Source organism: Aethalodelphis obliquidens, unplaced genomic scaffold (genome assembly GCF_003676395.1).
Source record: "Aethalodelphis obliquidens isolate GAN/ISIS:26980383/991018 unplaced genomic scaffold, ASM367639v1 scaffold57, whole genome shotgun sequence".
Classification (NCBI taxonomy): domain Eukaryota; kingdom Metazoa; phylum Chordata; class Mammalia; order Artiodactyla; family Delphinidae; genus Aethalodelphis; species Aethalodelphis obliquidens.
The window spans coordinates 7,441,409-7,461,888 of record NW_020838001.1 but is presented as its reverse complement, the minus strand read 5'-3'; the positions used below and the strand labels follow the sequence as shown (position 1 = coordinate 7,461,888).

Here is a 20,480-nt window from a genome sequence, read left to right as displayed (position 1 = left end):
TGAACACTTGCAATAACCTCTTTATTGGCCTTCATATTCCTCATAGTGTATCTCACCTAAACTCGCATCTCAGGAAATCCATTTATGTCTTGTTGCTGTCAAATAATTTCACAATAACTCAATTGTCATGTTCTCTGCTCAGAAACATTCAGTGGCTCCCCACTGCTCTCAGAATACATTCCAGTCTTTAAAGAAAGATTTTGAGGTTCTTCATAAACATGGCTTTGACCAAATTTGCTCTTTTCCTCCTTCCCTTGCCTCCAAGGCCAATCCTTCACCAGCTCACTGTTCCCCAAACTTGACTGCTAAAAAAAAAAAAAAAAATCCATTGGGATGCATATGAGTTAAAAATTCAGATTCCTAGGTCCCCTCCCAGGAATCAGATTCTCTAGGAAAAGGGACTTGGAATTTACATTGTAACAACTGACGCAAATCTTTCAGACAAGTTTGGAAACTGTCCTAAGCAAACCACATCATTTGCCATCCCCTAAACATGACCCATACTTCCTTTCTCCCATGCCCTCTACTTACCATAAACCACTGTGCTTACCGAAATCCTACCATAGTGGACAGTTCAATCAGCATGGTCTTAGTATGGGTTTCCCCTCAAATAGAGCCTAAGACAAGACTTTGAATGTAGGTGATTTTTTTGAGAGGTGATCATGGGAAACAAGTAAAGGAGTATGGGAGGTGAGCCAGGGAAGGGAAAAAAGGGCCACGTAAGAAATTTTTAGCAAGGTTATTGCTATTGGCAAGGGCAGCTCAATTCTGCTGGCTCACTGGCAGCCTCTGAGAAGTGTGCAGAAACCCTTGTAAAACTGTCCCTCTGAAGGGTGGAAGTTTGGGCATTTATCCACCTGCTTGGGTCCTCCTCTGTGTAGGTGACTCCATGGTCATTAATTTCCTTGCTCTTCCAGCCAAGGGATCCTGTGACATTGAAGCAGCCTCCTGGGCCAGGAAGAAAAAGCACTTTGTATTCTCCAGGTGGGATTCTGTCAGTTAGAAGTGAGCCTGAGCTCACGTGGAACTGTTCTCTGCAGCCACAGCTCATGTCCAAAGTGGGCCCAGGATGGAATGAGGCCAGAGGCATTCACTGCATGCATCCTTTCCAGGCTGTATTAGTTATCTACTGCTGTGTAACAAATAGCCCCAATAGTAAATTATGTAGCTATAACAACACACGTTTATTATCTCATAGTTTCTGTGGGTCAGGAATCCAGGTGTGGCTTAGCAGGGCCTTCCCAGCTCAGGGGCTCCTACAGAGATTTTGACCTCATCTCAAACTTGACTGGAAAGGACATGCTTCCTGGCTCGCTCATGTGGTCACTGACAGTTCCTCAGGAGTGGTTGGACTGTGGGCCTCAGTTCCTTGCTGGCTTGGCCTCCCTGGGTTCCTTGCCATGTGGGCCTCTCCACAGAGCTTTTTACAACACGGTGGCTGGCTTCACCAGAGTGAACAAGCAAGACGGATTCAGTCCGTTGTAACCTGATCTCAGAAGTGACAGCTTTTCACTTCTTTTATATTCTATCCATTAAAAGTGAGTCACTAGATCCAGCCCACACTTGAGAGGGAAGGATCCCTCCTTTTCCAATCCTGATAGTCATCTCTGTGACCCATTATCAGAATTTGATAAATCAGCCATGGATTCGTGTCATGATAAAATGTTATATTAAATGTTATTCTGGTGTTTTTTCCTGTCAATTCTAGATGTGCTTTTCCTATGTTTGAAACTTCTGTAAATTTAAGGCACTACAGGATACATGGAGAGAACATCTGAATAATTCACTTGACACCTTTTTCAAAGACTGCCCACTTAAAATTAATTCATGTGAAATCCAGTCAAGAGATACTAAGTACTACAAACATTTAAGGTACTGTTAGCTGATAATAAATATTTCATGATACATAGGCCTGAAAGAAAATGTAAACTGTTGTAGTTAGATTTACCCAAAGCTTGTAGTGCTGTTGTGTTAAACTCTTTGTTTTCTAAACCATCTCTGAGAGGACACTGAATTTACAGCCTGAAGCCCTAAGTCTTATAAGTTCTCAAATCATCTTAGACTCAGTTTCACCCCCTGTTCAGTGGGGGCCTAATGTGAACCTCAGTGTTTATCAGATGTTGACTAAGCACCTACTATGTGGCCCTCTGGAAACCACTAGTCATACTGCCTGCATGGTGCCTGCCACACAGTGGCATGCAATAAACACCAGCTGAACCTGACTCTGGGTCTAAGGGGACAGATATACATTATTAAGGGGAGCCTCTGAAGAAGGCTGGGGAAGGAGGGAGAGCTGGGTTTATAGGTTAGATGATATCTATATAAGGGACTTGAAAGAAATTCCATGAGTGAAAAATACAGTTGCAAATGTTTATTCTTGCAGTCTGAAGAACTTATAGTAGGTGGAGTTCTGAGCTCATCCTGTGGGATCAATTACTGACCACATATTAATTTACTGAGTGCCTCCCTATGTATGACATGCTGTCCTATGGGCCCTGGGGATGGGGGGGGGTTGAAAACAGGGACAATGCCTGGCAGTCAGCAGAGACACATGGGAGGGATGAGTGCTGCCACATTGGGCCAGACATGGGTGAGCAATTGTGCTTGTGTGGGCGCGATGCTAGCACAGTGGCTGAGAGCTTGTCCTCTGGAAATAGCCTACCTGGCTATTTGTAGCTTCACCGCTGACTCGCTCTGTGATCCTGGCTATGTTACTTGATCTCTTTGAACTTCAATGTCTTCATCTGAAATGTGGGAATATGATAGGACATATTTCGTGGGGTTGTGGGGATTAAAAAATTAATATATTAAAGCTTTTAGAACAATCTGGCAATAGTGTTTTGTACCAGCTGCTATTACTATTATTTCTGTTGATGTTATTGCTGTTGTTCTTACTATTATCATTGTTGTGATTGTCAACAGCAGTAGCAAGCCTCATGTCCCTTCTATCTTTATACTTTCTTTGGTCTCCACCTTATTTCAGGGACTTTCAGATGTATGATTCTTATTTAAGAACAACCTGGGAAGTGTGCTGAAACGCAATTTGGGGGCTTCAGTTTTGGTCCAGTGGGCTCAGTAGATTGGTTGTAGGGCGCAGGAATTGGCATCTTTAATAGGCACCTAGGCAGACTGCACTGTCAGAAATTCTTCCTTCCTTAAAGATTATAACCATGAAACCTAGGATTTACAGAGACACTACCATGATTCAGACGCTGTGCCAAGTGCTTTGTGTATATCATTTATAATCTTTACAAAAGCTCTGCTAGGCCAACATCATTATCCCCATTTAATGATGGGCAAACTGAGGCTCAGAAAAACCCAGATATCTTATTCATGGTAACAAAGCTGGAAAGTTCCAGAGCCTGTCTGTTCTAGAGCCTATCCCTTTTCTAGCGTGCTGTGCTGTGCCACACTGTGTGAAGATCTGCTTGGTTACTTTTAGCCCATTCATCTCCAATGTGAGATCATTTAGCTGAGCCTGAGGATTTGGATGGGCTAAACTCTGGCCCAGGATCTGGGTCCAGTCCAACTTTAGGATGGAGAAATATTGATACAAGGACCTCCATCTGGGAAACAAAGAATTTTATTTAAAATTTTTTCCCAGCTTTATGGAGATATAATTGACACATAACGTTGGGCAAACAAAAGTAAGAGATGTTCACTGTGGTGAGATTTTACAGAAGGGGTAATATCAGCGTGGCATTTTGAAAGGCAAAAGGCATTTCCGACAGGCAGATATATTGCAGAAGGGACTGGCAGAGGGAATAGGCATAAAGCGAAGGATGTGGGAAAGATCACGGCCTACTTTGGGGACTGTGAGAAGCTTCTTGTAACAGCGCAAAGTACGGTGCTTTGCATGATTGGAGAGGTGGGAACGACCTGGATAATGACCGATACAGCACGCCATGCTCAGGATTTGGTGGGGAGCCATGGGAGAGTTTTAAGCACAAGTGGAACATGGTTTCTAATTATATGGATGCCTACAGTGTGGTAGGTAGGTAATGCTGATGCTAAGGTTTATAAGATCTAGGCAACCAAAATGACCTTACCGTAAAGTTTTATTTACTCTGTGTGTGTGTGCGTGCACGTGTACACCTGTGTCACACAAAGACCCCCATATTCTTCCACTGAACTCTTTCTTTTATAATTGCCATACCTTTCATACATCTTTGGAAGTTTTACTATAAAGAGAGCTACAAATGAACATATCAAAATCAACTCAAAAGTTAACCGAGGATTTGAAAGCAAAATTAACTTCTTGCTAATGGTTGACTCTTTTCTATCATTTTATCCTGAGTAATTCCCCACATGCTTTTTCTTGACAAGGATATCATTTAAAGTCACAGTGGAGTAAATGCAACTAATATGCTTCTCATTCCCTCTCCTTGACAGATTTTTAATACAAGTGTCAGAGCCTAAATCTTCCAAATCCATTCTACTACCTCTCCAGTCAACCCTCTCCACCTGAGCACCTTCGAGGCTTTGGGAACATCATTAGAAGAAAAAATATGTAACTTTTGATGTCCAATTAAATCAATTCAGCAACTACTAATTCAATGTTTCCTGGGTATCAAATCCCATACCAGACAATGGGGGCTCTAAGATGAATTCAGCATGGACTGTGTCCATCCAGTAAGTGCCCTGATGGATGCATATTCGAGGTTCAGGTTTGGGGGAAAGAGCTCTGAACTGAGTCATGGAGCCATATGTTGGCTTGGGTACCTACAGTTGGTGTCATATGACTGCAGCATGAGTTGTAGAGAGTGAATGTAAGGAGATGCAGCGTGCAAACATTACTAAAAGCTTTGTAATCCATGTTAAAAAGAAGGTGGGCTTTATTCATTTCATCCTAAGAGCAATGGTCTCAAAGCCTTTGAAAAGAAGGTTTTCAGCAAGGGTCACCTTAGAAAATTAACTTTGAATGGATAGTAGGGCTACTACTAGCACACACTGGGTGATGGATACATTTTGAAAGTGCACTCATTTCTCTAGGGAGACTGCAAAGCCTGGTGCCTAGATTCACTATTTGGGGGAGGAGGAGTAAAGTCGTACCTGGATAGCACCCCCTGATCCCCCTTGGTGGGCAAAACCTGCATGACGATCAGCCCTGTGGGGTGTAATGGGGAATGCAGGTAGGAAGCTGCTGCCCTAGATCTAGACAAGGAGTAATCGAGGCCTGAACCCAGGCAGTGGCAGAGAGAGAGAAGAGAAGACGAGTCTGATCTGGCACAGAGTTTGATGTAATCCAGAAGGGGGAGGGAAAGACACGAGGTCGATGCCTAAGTTTCTGACTTGACTATCTCAAGATGTCTCATAATAAATATCTCTAGACGAGGCTGTATTATATTCAAAACAGCATATAGTTTAAAATCTGGACCGAGATGCGTACATGTTATATAATGATTATTGACTCTGATTATCTATAGGAATATTTTCAATACATTTCAAATGACTGCTAAAATACTCCTCAAGCCAAGTGAGAATCAACTTTCTTTGATTTTTATCCCTTCCTTTTGATGGTAAAGGATATTCTGTCTGGAAGCCACAGGTGCGTATTTTCTAAGCCCTTCAGCCCAGTTTCCAGAATCCTCAGCTTTTCTTGCCTTAGCTGGACTGTGTGCAGCCAATGGGCGAGTCCAGAAAAGGCTGCATCCCCCCTGCTAAATGCCACACTGATGATGCAGAGTGCAAACAGGAACTCACCGGTGTGTGGGTCGGCTCTCTGCCTGAGGAAGGGCAGGTGGAGATGAAACTGGTTGCACAGCAAGGGCTCCTTCCTCCCGTGCGCTGCCGGCTCCTCTCGCCGTCTGGCTGGGCACTGATCTGCTCCCGTCCCTACCAGTGAGTCATCACAAGCATTGAGTGAAAAGGGAAACATCTCCAGCTCCCAAACGTTTAAAAAGCACTACTTTTAACCAATCCAACCGTTTAATTTAATAAAATACCTCAATGTGTCACCAGCAAAGCCCATTTACAATTCCAGGGAAATAAAGATATGATGGGGGTAATAAAGTCTATCCTTGTTTTCCCTTTGTGCTTCACCTGGTGTCACTGGCTCATTGAGGACCGCGTGCAGAGGCCTTGCACCCGACCCTTCAGACCAGAGACGCCAGCGCAACACGGCCTCCACGGCACGTTGGCGGGCCGTGTGCAGAAGCCCCGCGCTCGACCCTCAACTCACGTTGCTAGTGCCCGGCTGTGCGCAGAGACGCTTCCTGGAGCGTCTGAGCACATCCCGCGAGAACTCCTCCCCACCCCAGTCCCGCGAGAGACCCTGTGAAGCAGCCCCGCCCACCGCGTGTGTGGAGTCGGAGTGCGCTTGTGTCCGAGCTCTTGTGTCCGAGCTCTCGTCTCCGAGTTCATTCATCAAAGAACGAAGCTTTCCCTTGGGGCCAGCAACACCCGGCAGGAGGACCCTTGTGGGACCCCGGCTTGAAAGGGTTGGTAAGAAACGGAACGATTTTCACACAAAGTTAGCATCCGCTTCTCAGTGCACCACATCGCCTTTCTTATCTAGACCACATCTCAAAAGTTTGCTCCATTGTCTTGTTTTCCAGCTTTTTCTTTTAAACCATGATACCGATGTGGACAACTACAAAAGCAAAAACAACATGAAAAGGAAAAAGAAAAGTACTTTTTTTTTTTCTTGAACAGATGTTTTCCTGAAGTGTTTCTTCAGAGTGGGCTTTTATTTCTTCAAGGACAAGAGGCCAAACTGACAGAATAGCAAAGCAGCACATTTTTCCTCTCCCTGTGCAATTCCTGACCTTGAGTGAGTGTTGGTCCTTTCAGAAAATGGATTTGCTGTGGGGTTGAGAAGGCTGTAAGGTGTCACTTTTACCTCAAGAGCCACCTGGATTCTTGAGGGAGAAGCGCCGGTCAGAATTCTCCTTCCTTCTAGAAGCTCTAGAAGGAGGGCAGGAGCAGGAGAAACTGTTGGAAAGTGTATCGGAATGGAAATGGAAAACACCAGACAGAAGGGGAGGTGTTTCAGGGTCATTCTTGTGTCCAGTAGCTCCGCCTGTTTTCATTTTATTTGTGCGATTGTTCGAGTGGGTAGCACAAGCTGCGCCCCTACGGTGTCACTCTGACTATTGGGAACACGAATCCGTCGTTAGAAGCTGAGGAAAGGGTCACGCCTGCTCTGGTTTGCTATTATTAGAGTTCACCCTTGCAACTGACTAGTCATTTTGGTTTCCCGTGGACACAGCAAAAAATGTTAGCGTGATTAAAGATCAGTCTAGCCGCCTGCAACTACAGTTGCCTCGTCCTTTTAAAAATGGCCATTTCTGGATTTTTTATTTTTTTCTCTTTACCTCAATTATTTTTCTCCAACATGGTTCTCCATCATTCAGTGGTCCTTGGGTGACTCTCAGTTGACTACACCCGGAAGGCCTCTGCTGTAAGATTTTATTTTCTTTATTTTTATTTTTAAAATAAATTTATTTATTTTTGGCTGCGTTGGGTCTTCATTGCTGCACGTGGGCTTTCTCTAGTTGCGGTGAGTGGTGGCTACTCTTTGTTGCGGTGCACAGGCTTCTCATTGCGGTGGCTTCTCTTGTTGTGGAGCACGGGCTCTAGGTGTGTGGGCTTCAGTAGTTGTGGCACGCGGGCTCAGTAGTTGTGGCTCACGGGCTCTAGAGCACAGGCTCCGTAGTTGTGGCACACAGGCTTTGTTGCTCTGCAACATGTGGGGTCTTCCCAGACCAGGGCTCGAACGCGTGTCCCCGGCATTGGCAGGCGGATTCTTAACCACTGCACCATCAGGGAAGCCCTGCTGTAAGATTTTAGCTGTGCTTTTGCTGTATGAGGACAGAAGTGAGTGTTGGAGGAGGTCATGGAGAGGACGTGACCACCAGTTCATCCTGGAGTGGACCCAGGCAATTAGAGGCTCCTCACCCCTCCCCATCCTTGGAATCTACACTCCGCCAGATGTTCCCACAATAGAAGCTGCTATGAGGACGTGGCCCTGAGGTAGTAAAGTATTGTTAGACCATCTGGACTAAGTGCCTGAACTCCGTTAAGGTCACCGTATAAACTAAAGATTCTGGCACACGTGTGCGGAGATCTACTCCTCTTCCAGGTATAAGTTCCCTTGTTTGTTAAAATCATCACCTACCCATCCAGAGCAGTATGGCTCTTTCTTCCGTCCCTCCCCGACCTCCGTATTCAGGGGCCAGTTCGCAAACCAACAGGAAGATACGTTCAGGGCATTCTTGTTTTCTCAAATTACGGTCCATCTGACTTATTTTCAATGTAAATATAATGTAATGGAACAATGGACTGAAAATGAAGAATGGAATGCAATCACTGACATAAGCCATGGTACGTGGTGTTGTGATGTGGATAAATATATCTTGAGTAAATTGTTGTGTCATTTTTTTAGTTACAGGCTGTTTGGAACAAAGGATCTGGAGGAGGCTCTTTTAATTTCCTGCTCCTATCCTCTTGCATTAAAAATGATGAGTCTAAGTGAAAAATCCTGATTAATTCAATGAGTTATAGCTGAAGTGTACCTGCCTTGAGAGGGAGAGTGTGTTTTAGTCTGCTGATGTTTTCTAAGGCAATACTGTTTATTGAGTCTCCAGATTTATTTAACAATCAAACTTTTTGTGTGCACTTGACATGTGCCAGGCTTTGGCATATGAATATCGGACCAACATTCTATGTTAAGCTTAATCCTGTTAATATAACTGCGTTGGGACATCTTATTTTCTTATTTAGAACAGTAGTTCTTATCACAGTATCATAAAAATCATCAAATAATACTTGGGAATTGAGTTGAGAAATAAGTGAAATTTCTATGTCTGTTTCCATATAAATGGCTCGAGGAATTTTTTTTTCCTTTACTAATTTTGGAGAACACTTCTGGGATGGATAATTTTTTAAATATTCTGAGTAGTATAAAGACAAGTTGTTGTGGGTGTGTGTATCTTGGAAGGTTCCTCAATGACACTGTCATCCTTCAGACCAGCTGAAACCAAGATGGGAAAGGCCTACATGTCTTCTGGTCAGAAAAGGCAGGCCATGCTTATTAAGTGACTCCAGAGAAGAAAAAGAATCACTAACATTTATAGGAGACTCAGATAATAGTTACATGGGTATTGGCTCCCAGATTCAAAAACTGATTGATTAATGAGCTGCTTCTCCTATGGGCAACTCTGTAGAATTGCTCCAGGATAAATGGCAGCAGGAATGTATTTACTCATTTAATAATGCCTCTTACTTCTTCCGAGGAACAGCAATAGCCAGGAGGCTAGCCAGTATGGTGATGATAAAGTAGTAGGCCTTGCAGATGATTTACTGTTGTTATTATAAAGTAGTGCTAACTCAAGATTTTACTTATAATTACTTCACTGTGACAGTGTCCTAATATGCTCTCTTGAGTGCATAGGGGTGAAATTTCACCAACTATCTTGGGAACTTGGAGCCCCTGGGTACGCTTAAGAAAGTACTTCCTATACACTTAAATATGTTCTTTATGGGTTATGTGACAGAGGGCAGGCTGAGAGCTATTTTTCTGGCTCCTTCATCCTGGAAGTATAGTCCTGGGAGGGTGGGAAGTATTGGTATCCCCATGGGATCTTGTTAGAAATGCAGAATCTTGGGCCCCTCTCCAGACCTACTGAATCAGAATCTGCATTTTAGCAGGATCTCCAGGAGGATCCAAATGTACATCTCCCGTTAAAGTTTAAGAAGCACTAGTTTAGAAGTCATTTGATTGTTACATTTTGCCTTTTATTTGCCAATTTTCCAATGCAGTTTTTGACAGAGTAGTGCCTCCCTTTTCCCCCCTCAAAAGAGTTCAAAATGGTTTTTGAAGAAGAAATCATTTAGACCTTAAATGGGAAAGTAGGGGAGAAAGCAGTTGCATTTGGAACTCAATGTTGGATAACAGTAATTTTTGAAAATTGGATATTTATCCAGTTTAGAAGTCTAAACCCAGTCATGGTCCCAGAGATCATAATTCAAACAGATTACTTTATCTCTTTACCTATATTCTTAAGAAAGAGATGTGTATTTTTAAATGCATGTGTACATAGCTTCCTTAATGAAAGTTTTACTGCAAAAGCACTTTGTTCCTAATGCATCCTTAAGTGAAGTTTTGCATTCTTAATTTTCCACTCAAGTAATTTAGAAACCATTAGTTAAAGTGGAACTCTAAGATAAAGTAGGATCCTTGTAAGTTTAGATGGTTTCCTCTGAAGATTGCTCTTATAATTGTCAGAGAAAGATAAATTCTTAATTGCATTTCATTACATCTGGGTAGCGGATACATATTTGCTTTCCAGATACCTGTCTGGCAAGAGTGGAGGAGGATGGGAGATTGAGTGATATGGTAACATCAAGCTAACATATTCCAAAGTTGTCCACCTGTCCAGCTGGCCCCTGTGAATCTCTCTCATTCATTAGGACAAAAGCATTTCCCCCTGTCTATACCTATCTATACCTCCTTTCTCAGGTAGTCAAGTCAAAAATGTTGTTTCTCCTTTGTTCCTATTCCTCAAATAGTTTACTACATAGCTAGACAAGAGAACGGTTGCTGCTCTTGAAGGTTAGAGATTTTTGTTGTCAGCTTCTGAAATTGGCAATCATGGATGGTGTCGGCAGTACAGACAGAAGTGGGTGCCCTTTAGTTATTTCTCTCCTCAAAAGTGTGGTTCTGCCTCTGGCTCTTTTTAAATCTCATTACAGAATCTTTTTCTCTGGTGCCTGACTGGTTTGATTTTTCTTTCAAGTTAGATGTCTTCTAGAGAAAGGCTTTAAAGTACAATCAGATCCAAATTTCAAAAGTAAAGAGATGTGTTTTACTGATTTCAAGAAAGGAATTGCGTTTGTAACTACTAATAGTTGCCCAGTGCCCTTTCCAAAACGAAGGATTTGCCCACATAGATCAGTCTAAATGTATGTTTTGCAGCTGTAATTTAATATTGAGAAAATATCTCCTAACATATAGATCCTGTGTAAGCTTCCTATATTAACATTTGACTTCTCTTTTTCATCAAGTTCATAAAAGATGTTATAAATTTGAGTTAGAGATTTTACCATAGTTTCTAATTCCATATTTAAAAAAATTGCTAGCCTGTATTACATTTCTGAGTATATTTAACATATTTTAATACTAGACAGTTATAGCAAATAAAATTCAGAGACTTACGAAAATACAAATGAGGGGAGGGTTTGTACTATGACCAATATTTTTCTGATGAATTTGTGCTCTCTCAGGAAGAGAAATTGAGGTTAGAAGAACTTACTTAAAAATCTCCAGGCCAGGGACTTCCCTGGTGGCGCAGTGGTTAGGAATCCGCCTGCCAATGCAGGGGACACTGGTTCGAGCCCTGGTCTGGGAAGATCCCACATGCCGTGGAGCAACTAAACCCGTGCGCCACAACTACTGAGCCTGTGCTCTAGAGCCTGCGAGCCACAACTACTGAAGCCCGCACGCCTAGGGCCCATGCTCCACAAGAGAAGCCACTGCAGTGAGAAGCCCACACACCGCAAAGAAGAGTAGATCCCGCTCGCTGCACCTAGAGAAAGCCCACGCGCAGCAACGAAAACCCAACGCAGCCAAAAATAAAATAAATAAATAAATTAAAAAAAAATCTCCAGGCCAAAGTATTCTTAACTTTTGGGGGATCTGGAACAGATTGAGTTCCTATATATAGATTTGAGTGTATTACTTTTTTTTTTCTGGGCAAAAGGCCTATACTTTCACTGTATTGCCAAGGAGTCTATGTTTAAAAACAAACAAAAACAGATTTACTGCTCGAATCATTCACAACTCATAAATCTGTACTCCCATTTTCTTTAAAATATTTTGCCTGGTGTCCATGATGGTTTTCCATTTCCTGATTTCATTGTCTGTTCCATCCAGGGCAATACCTACTTGATGTAGAGGTATATAGATTTGTGCTTCCAAGAGAAGAAAGATAGTTCTCCTTCATGGGTTTTGTAAACCATACTGGTTACTATGAACTTTGTATCACCTTTGTCAATGCGTATATGTATGTATAGGTTTATTTACACGTATACATATATATGCATATATGCATTAAGTACTATACATATGCGTATCGGTAATATACACATAAATGCATGTATGCATGTATATAGATACATGGGTTCACATAGATGCCTTTGTGTGTTTAAGTGTGTATGTGTACATTTATATGCATGTTTATATACATAAATGCATGCATGTATGTATTCGTGTTTATATGTATATGCATGCTCATCTATATATGCAAATATATGTATAGGTACATATTTATATATCTATGTTTGTATGTGTGTATATAGATATTCAGGTGTATGTGTGCACATATATATATATAAAAAATATGTGTGTATCCATGCATATGTGTATGTTTATGTGCACAATTACATGTGTGTGTGTATATATATATAGGTGTTTATACATGCAGTATGTATGTGTGTATTTCTGTATTCATGTATGTGTATGTGCTTATTGTTCTATTTCAAGGCCAAACCTTGTGGTTGTGAATTGAGCATCAGAATATGCTTCCGGAACTTAAGCAGAGGAGCTGTGGTATTCAGAGGAGAAAACAAGCTTCCTTCTGCACAAGAGTGGGAGGAGAGACAGGTGGAGGAAGTTTTGGCCAGTTCTGCCCTGTAGTTTGTGGCTTCCCTAAGACCAAAGTTTCTTAGGTGACTCTGCCATCAGTAACTTCCCAGTCAAGTGGGCTGAGGTTTTCTCAGAGATTTAAATCATAAATGTCCGGACTGTTCTCATTGTGTTAAATAGCAAGCAGAGGCCAGTGTTCAGTTACAGGTGTCCCGTCTTGCTTTGGCTGAGACCTGCCACAGGTAGGAAAGAACAGGATTGGCAATGGTTTCAGTTACTTGATTAATTTTTCTTGCTAGAGCATGATGTTCTATTTTCCTTGCCCAGACAATCTCATTACTCAGAAACTTTGAGAAAACATGTTATTAAGCAGCTGTGAAATGTGTTTCTTTTATGCAGGGCAGACAGGAAAGGCAGTCGAAGCCCTCTTTCCCGACCAATTGGCTCATGGATGCTGATGAAAGAGATTGGTCAGTTTTCTACACTGCTTTTTCTAATTCTTAATAATTTTTTTCTAGTTCTTACTGTTTTTTGAATTTGAAAATAAATGTTTTCTTTTTAACATCACACATTGAGTTCTCAGTGATGATTTCCCTACTGCTTCATGGATAGGTCTCTACTCAGCCACTTAATTGTGAATGACTTTGTTTAATAGCTTGATAAGTTATTCATGACATTTTTAGCAAACCTTCTGTAGTCTGGGTGGGAATACTTTTCTTTTTCTAGTGTGTTAGTTTTTGGCAGTTTAAAATTAATTTTTTCTGTATAGTTGATCACAGACAATGTTTTAAAGCTATCTAATCTCCTTTAAGCCAAAGTAAAACATGTATTTGTATTTCCAAATAAAGTCCTTCAATCAGTTCTTTATTTTTCAGGCATTATAACTTGAGGGGTGGAGAACTGAGTCAGCAAGTGATATCTAAAATGTGTAGATAATAGTTTTACTGTTAATATTGAAAGAATCTGACTTTGCTATTTTGTTACCTCTATGGCTTAGTTCAAGAGGACCGTAATTTTTAATGGAAAAAGATTGTTGAAGGCTTTAAATACTTTTCAAACTTCAAGGATATAGTGGGTGGAAATACATTTGGGCTTTGAGGATAATCTAAAAGGTTTAAACAACATAGCTTCTTTTCTTTTAATTTATTAATTTGGCTGCATCGGGTCTTAGTTGCGGGTCATGGAGATCTTTGTTGTGGCATGTGGGATCTTTCATTGCAGCATGCGGGCTTCTCTCTAGTTGTGGCGTGTGGGCTCCGGAGCACGCAGGCTCAGTAGTTGTGGAGCGTAGGCTTAGTTGCCCCGTGGCACGTGGGATCTTAGTTCCCTGACCAGGGATCGAACCTGCATCCCCTCCATTGGAAGGCAGATTCTTAACCACTGGACTACCAGGGAAGTCCTATAAACATAACTTCTTATACATTGTTTTTTTAGACAGGATAAGCATTTGCTTTTATGGTATTATTGTCTATGTTTAGGCTGATAGGAATTTTCATAGTGATTCTGAAAAAAAGTATAGAGTTATTCATATCATTAAAGGAATAATGATAATGTTCAAAATTATAATAATCAATTACTCATTGCAAACTTCTCCTCTTGTCCCCTCAGTTGGGTTGATAACACCACCAGTACCTATCCCCCAGTCACCATGACATAATCTGCCCCTTTATGCCCCAAGCCTACAACTTCACCTTTGTATGTTGAATTCTTTGCCCATGATGCTAGTTTTGAATTCCATATTACTTTGCCAATTGTAGCATCCTCCTTCCTATCTATGCTCTATTCTTCTGTTGGTCCTTCTCTCTTTACCAACCACCCTGTAAACTACTTTGTTGAAAATCTTCCTAATGCTCAAACCATCATAAGGCCACTCCCATAGATAGCAATTGTAACTGATGCCATGCAGCCATCTCTAGTTAATTCCATTTGACAAACGTTTGTTAGCTGAGTGTCTGTCATATGCCAGGTACTATGCTGGAATTTGGGGAATCCTTGGCTATAGAAAGCTTAGTCTAAAGAAGAAGATGTTAAAAGTAGACCACAATATTGCAGTAGGGCATATTCAAGGCTATAAGAGAAGGAAGAAAAAAGAGACAACTCAATTGGCTGCAGTCAGGGAAGGTTTCACAGAATCAGTCACAGCAGGGATGATCTTGAAGATGAGTAACTGAATACCCACACTCCTTTGCCTGCCATTCAAAGTTTTTCCTAGAACTGACCTCATCCTTTTTATTATCATTCTCTATTAGTGATGGTAATAATTATAAAGACTATAGGACTATTTTTAGTAATTAAAAATTTTAATAATCATAAAGACTAGAGGACTATAAAAGGTGATAGGGGGCTTCCCTGGTGGCGCAGTGGTTGAGAGTCCGCCTGCCGATGCAGGGGACGCGGGTTCGTGCCCTGGTCCGAGAAGATCCCACATGCCGCGGAGCGGCTGGGCCCGTGAGCCATGGCCGCTGAGCCTGCGCATCCGGAGCCTGTGCTCCGCAACGGGAGAGGCCACAGCACTGAGAGGCCCGCGTACCGCAAAAAAAAAAAAAAGCGTGATAGGACTGTTCTGAAACAGTTACAAATTATTGAGCAATTACTTGGCCAAGATCTTTACATGTATTACCTTATTTAACCCTAACAAATCCACTTTCGAGATGAACAACTAGAGGCACAGAACAGTAAAGTACCTCCCAAGGCCACCCCAGCTAGTCAGTGGTAGAGCTAAGCCTCAACCCAGTTATTTGAGGCTTGTAAACCCTGCTTTGACCAGCATCCTCTGCTGAGCTTTGCTCCTGTCCTGTGCTTCAGGAAGTGACTGTGGCCCAGGCTCTGCTGACCTTCAGTGGCCATGTGATCTTGTAGACAGAAAAGGAGCTTGGGAATCAGAAAACACAGGTTGGAATTGCTATGAACATCTTTAGGCAATTTACCTAAGTCTTCTGAAACTCAATTTCTGCATGTGTGAAAGAATAAGAATAATTATGCTTGCTTCTCAGAGACATTGTAAAGATCAAATGAGATGATGTATAGGAAAACACCTTATAAAATATTCAACTTAGGTTCTTGTTACTGTTATTATTGCTAGTACTACTTACTACTATGACAGTAAAATGTGAGTTAGTAATAGTCACCAAAAAAGATTGCAACCATTATCCACAAATAATTAAGGATTTTTAGCTCCTAGAAATTATTTTATTGATTCATTCCAGACTAGCAGCTATTCAATGACAACTGTGCTTTGCTCATAAACGTTTGGCTGCCAGATGTTGCCTATGTTATGCGTATAAGTATTCTTCCTTTTTTCAGACACAGATGGATTTGTGGGTGTTACTTGTACTCTTAGTTAAAAAATAAAAGCCTATGTAGGAATAAGTGATAAATATGCCATTTACATCTCATTACTTTAACCCTCGGTGTGTATTCAAATGAAAGAATATATCAAGAGCTGATACTCTAATCAATCAAGCTATTGGCACCTCTAAAAAATTAACTGTGGGTGTCGATGTAACTAGATTTAAAGGTACTGCAAAATGTTTTCTCCAGCCACAAAATGATAGGATCATGACACAGTACAGGAGACAAGTTGTTAATATCTGTATTGCAACCTAATCATTTCACATTATAGCATAGGAAGGGTGGTTCCTCTGACGTTTAAGAGGTTTTGTAGATGATGAATTTGATTTCTGGTTGTAATGAATCTTTATAGAATCTTATAGGGTACCTAGGAAACTGATTTTTTCAAAGATGCCAGATCTGAAATGATGAGAGATATCCAAACAAGTGTATTTTTAAGCAAAACTGAGTTGGATGTGTAAATTATACGCTGAAGTACATGGGAGCAGACACGGATTCAGGACGTAGAGGAAAAACAAAGCGTTGGTTTAATTTCTTCCAGTGTTCCTTAGAGTCCTTGATAAGTGAAGTTTGATAACTACTCAAAATCATTTTATCAACTCTTCAGGGCAATTGATTTATGATAAGATAGAAAAAAGACCTTCCTGTTAATTTCTCTTGACTTAATCAATTAAATATATTAGATACTCTACTTAAATTTTTCTTGTGGTGGTGTTGGTTTGCTAAGGTGGATCTCTGGGGCAATTGATGAAAAGTAGCTTCCTGCTAAGCCAGGATAATGAATATTGACATTCTTGGCTTTTACAGCCAATAGAAATCACACTTCCAAGTCTCCATTTCCAAGGGGCTTACTCAATAAATGACTTCCCCAATCATCTGCGCTGTTGAGACAAACTCTCACAAAGATTGGAGTGAATAAAATTTAAAAACTGTGAATTAACATCAGCGTCTATAAGAACAAATATTGAGGTTAGAAGTTTGAATCTCCAGGACAGAATGGCAGGGTGAGGATGAGCCTGGGAGTCACGAAATGTAAGCAGGACACTCAGGAGTCATTAACCTGAAATCTCTTCCCCCTGCTGTGTCCACTGCATTAGAGTCAAGGAACGTTACCACATTCAGTGTGGCCAGAGCTCCAGATAAAGATACTAATTGAAAGAGGAACTTTTCCAGCACCTTTTCACTTTCCTCTATACGCCCCCCCTCCCACCAACCTTTATCTTAGTTTAACAGAGAAAACAAACAAAAAAACCCTTAAGCCCTGATAGCAGGAAGAGGAAGCTGTTTATCTTTTTTCCTGTGCCTCTTATGTAAATGTTATCCTTTGCTAATACACATCTTTAAAAAATGAGAAGGAAAAATCCCCTTTAAAACACTTAAAAAATAAAATGACACTTTCCCAAGGAATATTATATGTTTCAATCTCCAGGCTTTGAAGATTGGAGATCTTATGGGGCATTATTTTTACAAAGGTCTTTAAATAACTCCTCTCTAAAAAGCTGTCTCTCCTTGACAGTTCTAGTTTACCAATCCATGATTACTTGTCATACCTTGTTTTCAGTGTTCACGTGTAAAATGATTTTTTCCTTCTTACAGCTTTCATCTGAAAAGATTTCCTCTTTATGATGAGGTTCTGCCCACACTTCCAATCTTCTAGGAGCTTGTAGAATTGTGGAACTGAAGAGCTGTGGTGGATCTTGGAATATATCACCTTTCCCAAGGCTCATATATCCCAGGTAAGGAAACTGAAGTTCAAACTTCAAGTGAGTTCCCTCAACTTACTTTTACCTTTTGAGTGATTGTGCCAAGTTTAGAACTCAGGTTCACTGCCATGCTCTTGGCTACCACAGAGCTGACCGGCTCTTTTTCTAAATTCAGAAAATTAAAAAAGCAATCCCTTGACAGCTTGCTGTAGTTGTAGTTCACAAATGTCTACTTTTCCTCAATTGTTTTGAAAACCCACTGTGACCAGATGAAAAGAGTTTCCCTTTATGAAACACTGTGGCATATTAGGACGTTGGCATTTTCTTTTTACATCTTGCCGTCCTGCCCCATTCACTATGAAGTGCACTTCTGTTTAGTAGGAAGTGTAGCCATTTTATCCATTTTTTCCCCTTTCTACCTGGGTTGAGGACTTGGTATTTGAAATAATGTTCTGCGTCAGTGCCAGCCTTGTAGGAGAACCCCACAACCTCAGCCATCCTTAGGGAGTAGGAGATCGTGAGCTTATTACAGACCCGCTAAGCCACTTGTGGTCATCTGAATGGACTCGCCTGAGATTACTGCCTTATCAACACAGGATTTTAGAATTTCAATGGAGATAATTTTGTCAACTCTTTCCTTTGGCAGACAAAGAATCAATGGTTGTCTTTGTCAGGGCTTCTGATTGGTTTCAGTTGATAGAAGTCTAGATCTAATCTGAGTCTGTATCTAAATCAAACTGGCTAAAACTTGAAAAAGAGAATTTGAGAAATGTATTGGCTCATGTAAGTCTAGATGATAGATTGATAGATTCAGGGGCTCAAATGATGTCATTGGTCTCCTTTTCTCTCTGTCCTCTTCCCTTTCCTCACCTCCCCTTTCCTCCCTTTCCTTTTCTTTCTTTCCCTCTCTGCATATTACCAACCATCTTATGTTCAGCTTTACTCTCTGTTGGTCTTGTTTAATTTGGAAAATGGCTCATATTGACCCCATCTGGCCTTGTGCCCTTAGGTACAGAGCATGAACATTTGGTGCACTTGGGTTCCCTACCCTACCTCCTTGAAGCTGCAGGGAGAGTTAGAGTAGCTCAAGGACTGCAGGGGGGTGAGGGAGAGGAATTATTACTGAACTAGGGGGATGGATGCTTGGAAGAAACTAATAATAATAATAATTTAAAAAATAATAACATCAATATTTAACAGTTATAGAAGTCTCATTTCAATATGCCAGGAACTTTTCTAAGTGTTTAAGAGCTAATAACTTATTTAATTCTCAAAACAGTGTGAAGTAGGTATAAATATGACTTTCATTTACAGATGAAGAAGCTTAATCACAAGAGACATTAGTTGTCTACCATTATGATTTAGAAGCCAAGTGCATGTTTTTTTCCCTGCAAGTGTATCTTAAAGCCCAATAACCTTTCAAATAACATTCATTAAACCATTATTTGTTCACTACTAACTTTTCCAGATATGGGGCAGTGAGAAAATACTAACCTTATCTTCATGGCATGTGTAATCTAAGGGTGGAGTCAAAGACACCTTATATCTAAACACATATCCTATATCTAAATAATGACCATATAATTTGTAGAAATAAGTGCTATAATGCAATTATGCAAGGTGAAGGATTGTGATATGGAGATAGCTAATGTTTTTTGGTTGTTCAAATATAAAAAGAGATGTTAGTGAGCTGTCTTAACATGGCTTTATCACAAGGAAAATTAGTTTGAATGATAATAATTGTTCAGCAAAGAAGACTCAGTTGTCCCAAACATTAGAACTCTTTTCTCCCAGGTGAATTGGATCTTGCCAAAGCTGGACAGGGGAGCTGAGTGAGAGGTGGAAATTCTTAAAGAATGTGTGTCTGGAATAAATGGATAACAAGTAATTCTGAAGTTGATGGAAAAAAACCCATTTGGACTAGTTCTTATTTTGATTTTTTTTCTGATTTAAAACAAACACACTTAAAACACCAATAAGGAAAACAGTAAGATTTGCTCATCATAAACTATGAATGATGTTTCTTTGTTTCAGATTGGTAAAGGTATATGAGAATATTTTCTTTAATTTTAAGCTAGAATATTCCTAGCATCAAATTTGAGATTTAACTCCTGCTTCTTCAAGGGCTTCATTTGAAACCTTAATATTAGCCTTTTTTCAATTAAAACACTTGAAGTCTTTGGTTCTAATGAGATCCATAACCTTAGATGCTTCTATTTTTTTTTTTCACCCATTGGCCACTTCACCTTTTCCACTATTCAAAAAAAAAGTTAATTTGTATTAACAGCCAATTTCACAAGAGGTTGATTATTCAAAAATGGGCTTTGATTCTAACCAGAAAACTTATAGGGTGCTACTTAAAAGATACCTGGAGATTAACAAAGTATTAGAAAGCAAGAATACCAATTGAATATCTGAAAATCAAATGCATATTGAAAAATCTTTCAGAGGATGGAAAACCCAGCTTATCCATTTTTTAAGTCTTTATCAACGTGTCTGAATAATGCCTCCAATGCACAGCTTACCCCGCTACACAGACATGGTTTTCTAGATGCAGAGAGGGCCATTAGATATGTCAGAGACTAGAGACTACTTCACATTTCTTGGAAAAACTGACTTGGAAGGTCATCAAAGGCTAATGCACATGGGCAATTATATTGGGAGGTTTACAAATCACTAGCAGGTATGTTATAACCAGAAACAAAAAGTGAATAAATTAAAGGATTTGGGGTCTGCTAGATCTTTAGTCATGACTTCCCGAACTTTTCTTTTTTCATAAGTGATCACTGTGTGTGTGTGTGTGTGTGTGTGTGTGTGTGTGTGTGTGTGTGTGTGTGTGT

At 40.6% G+C, this 20,480-nt stretch overlaps 1 long non-coding RNA gene across 1 annotated transcript in view; it reads left to right on the top strand.

Annotated features, from left to right (window-relative positions):
• Positions 1-20,480, top strand: part of LOC113609562 (uncharacterized) — a 590,372-nt gene that overhangs the window by 112,213 nt on the left and 457,679 nt on the right. The window contains exon 3 of the long non-coding RNA XR_003428682.1: positions 17,534-17,673. This is a non-coding gene — a long non-coding RNA (uncharacterized LOC113609562). The remainder of the gene's footprint in view (positions 1-17,533; positions 17,674-20,480) is intronic.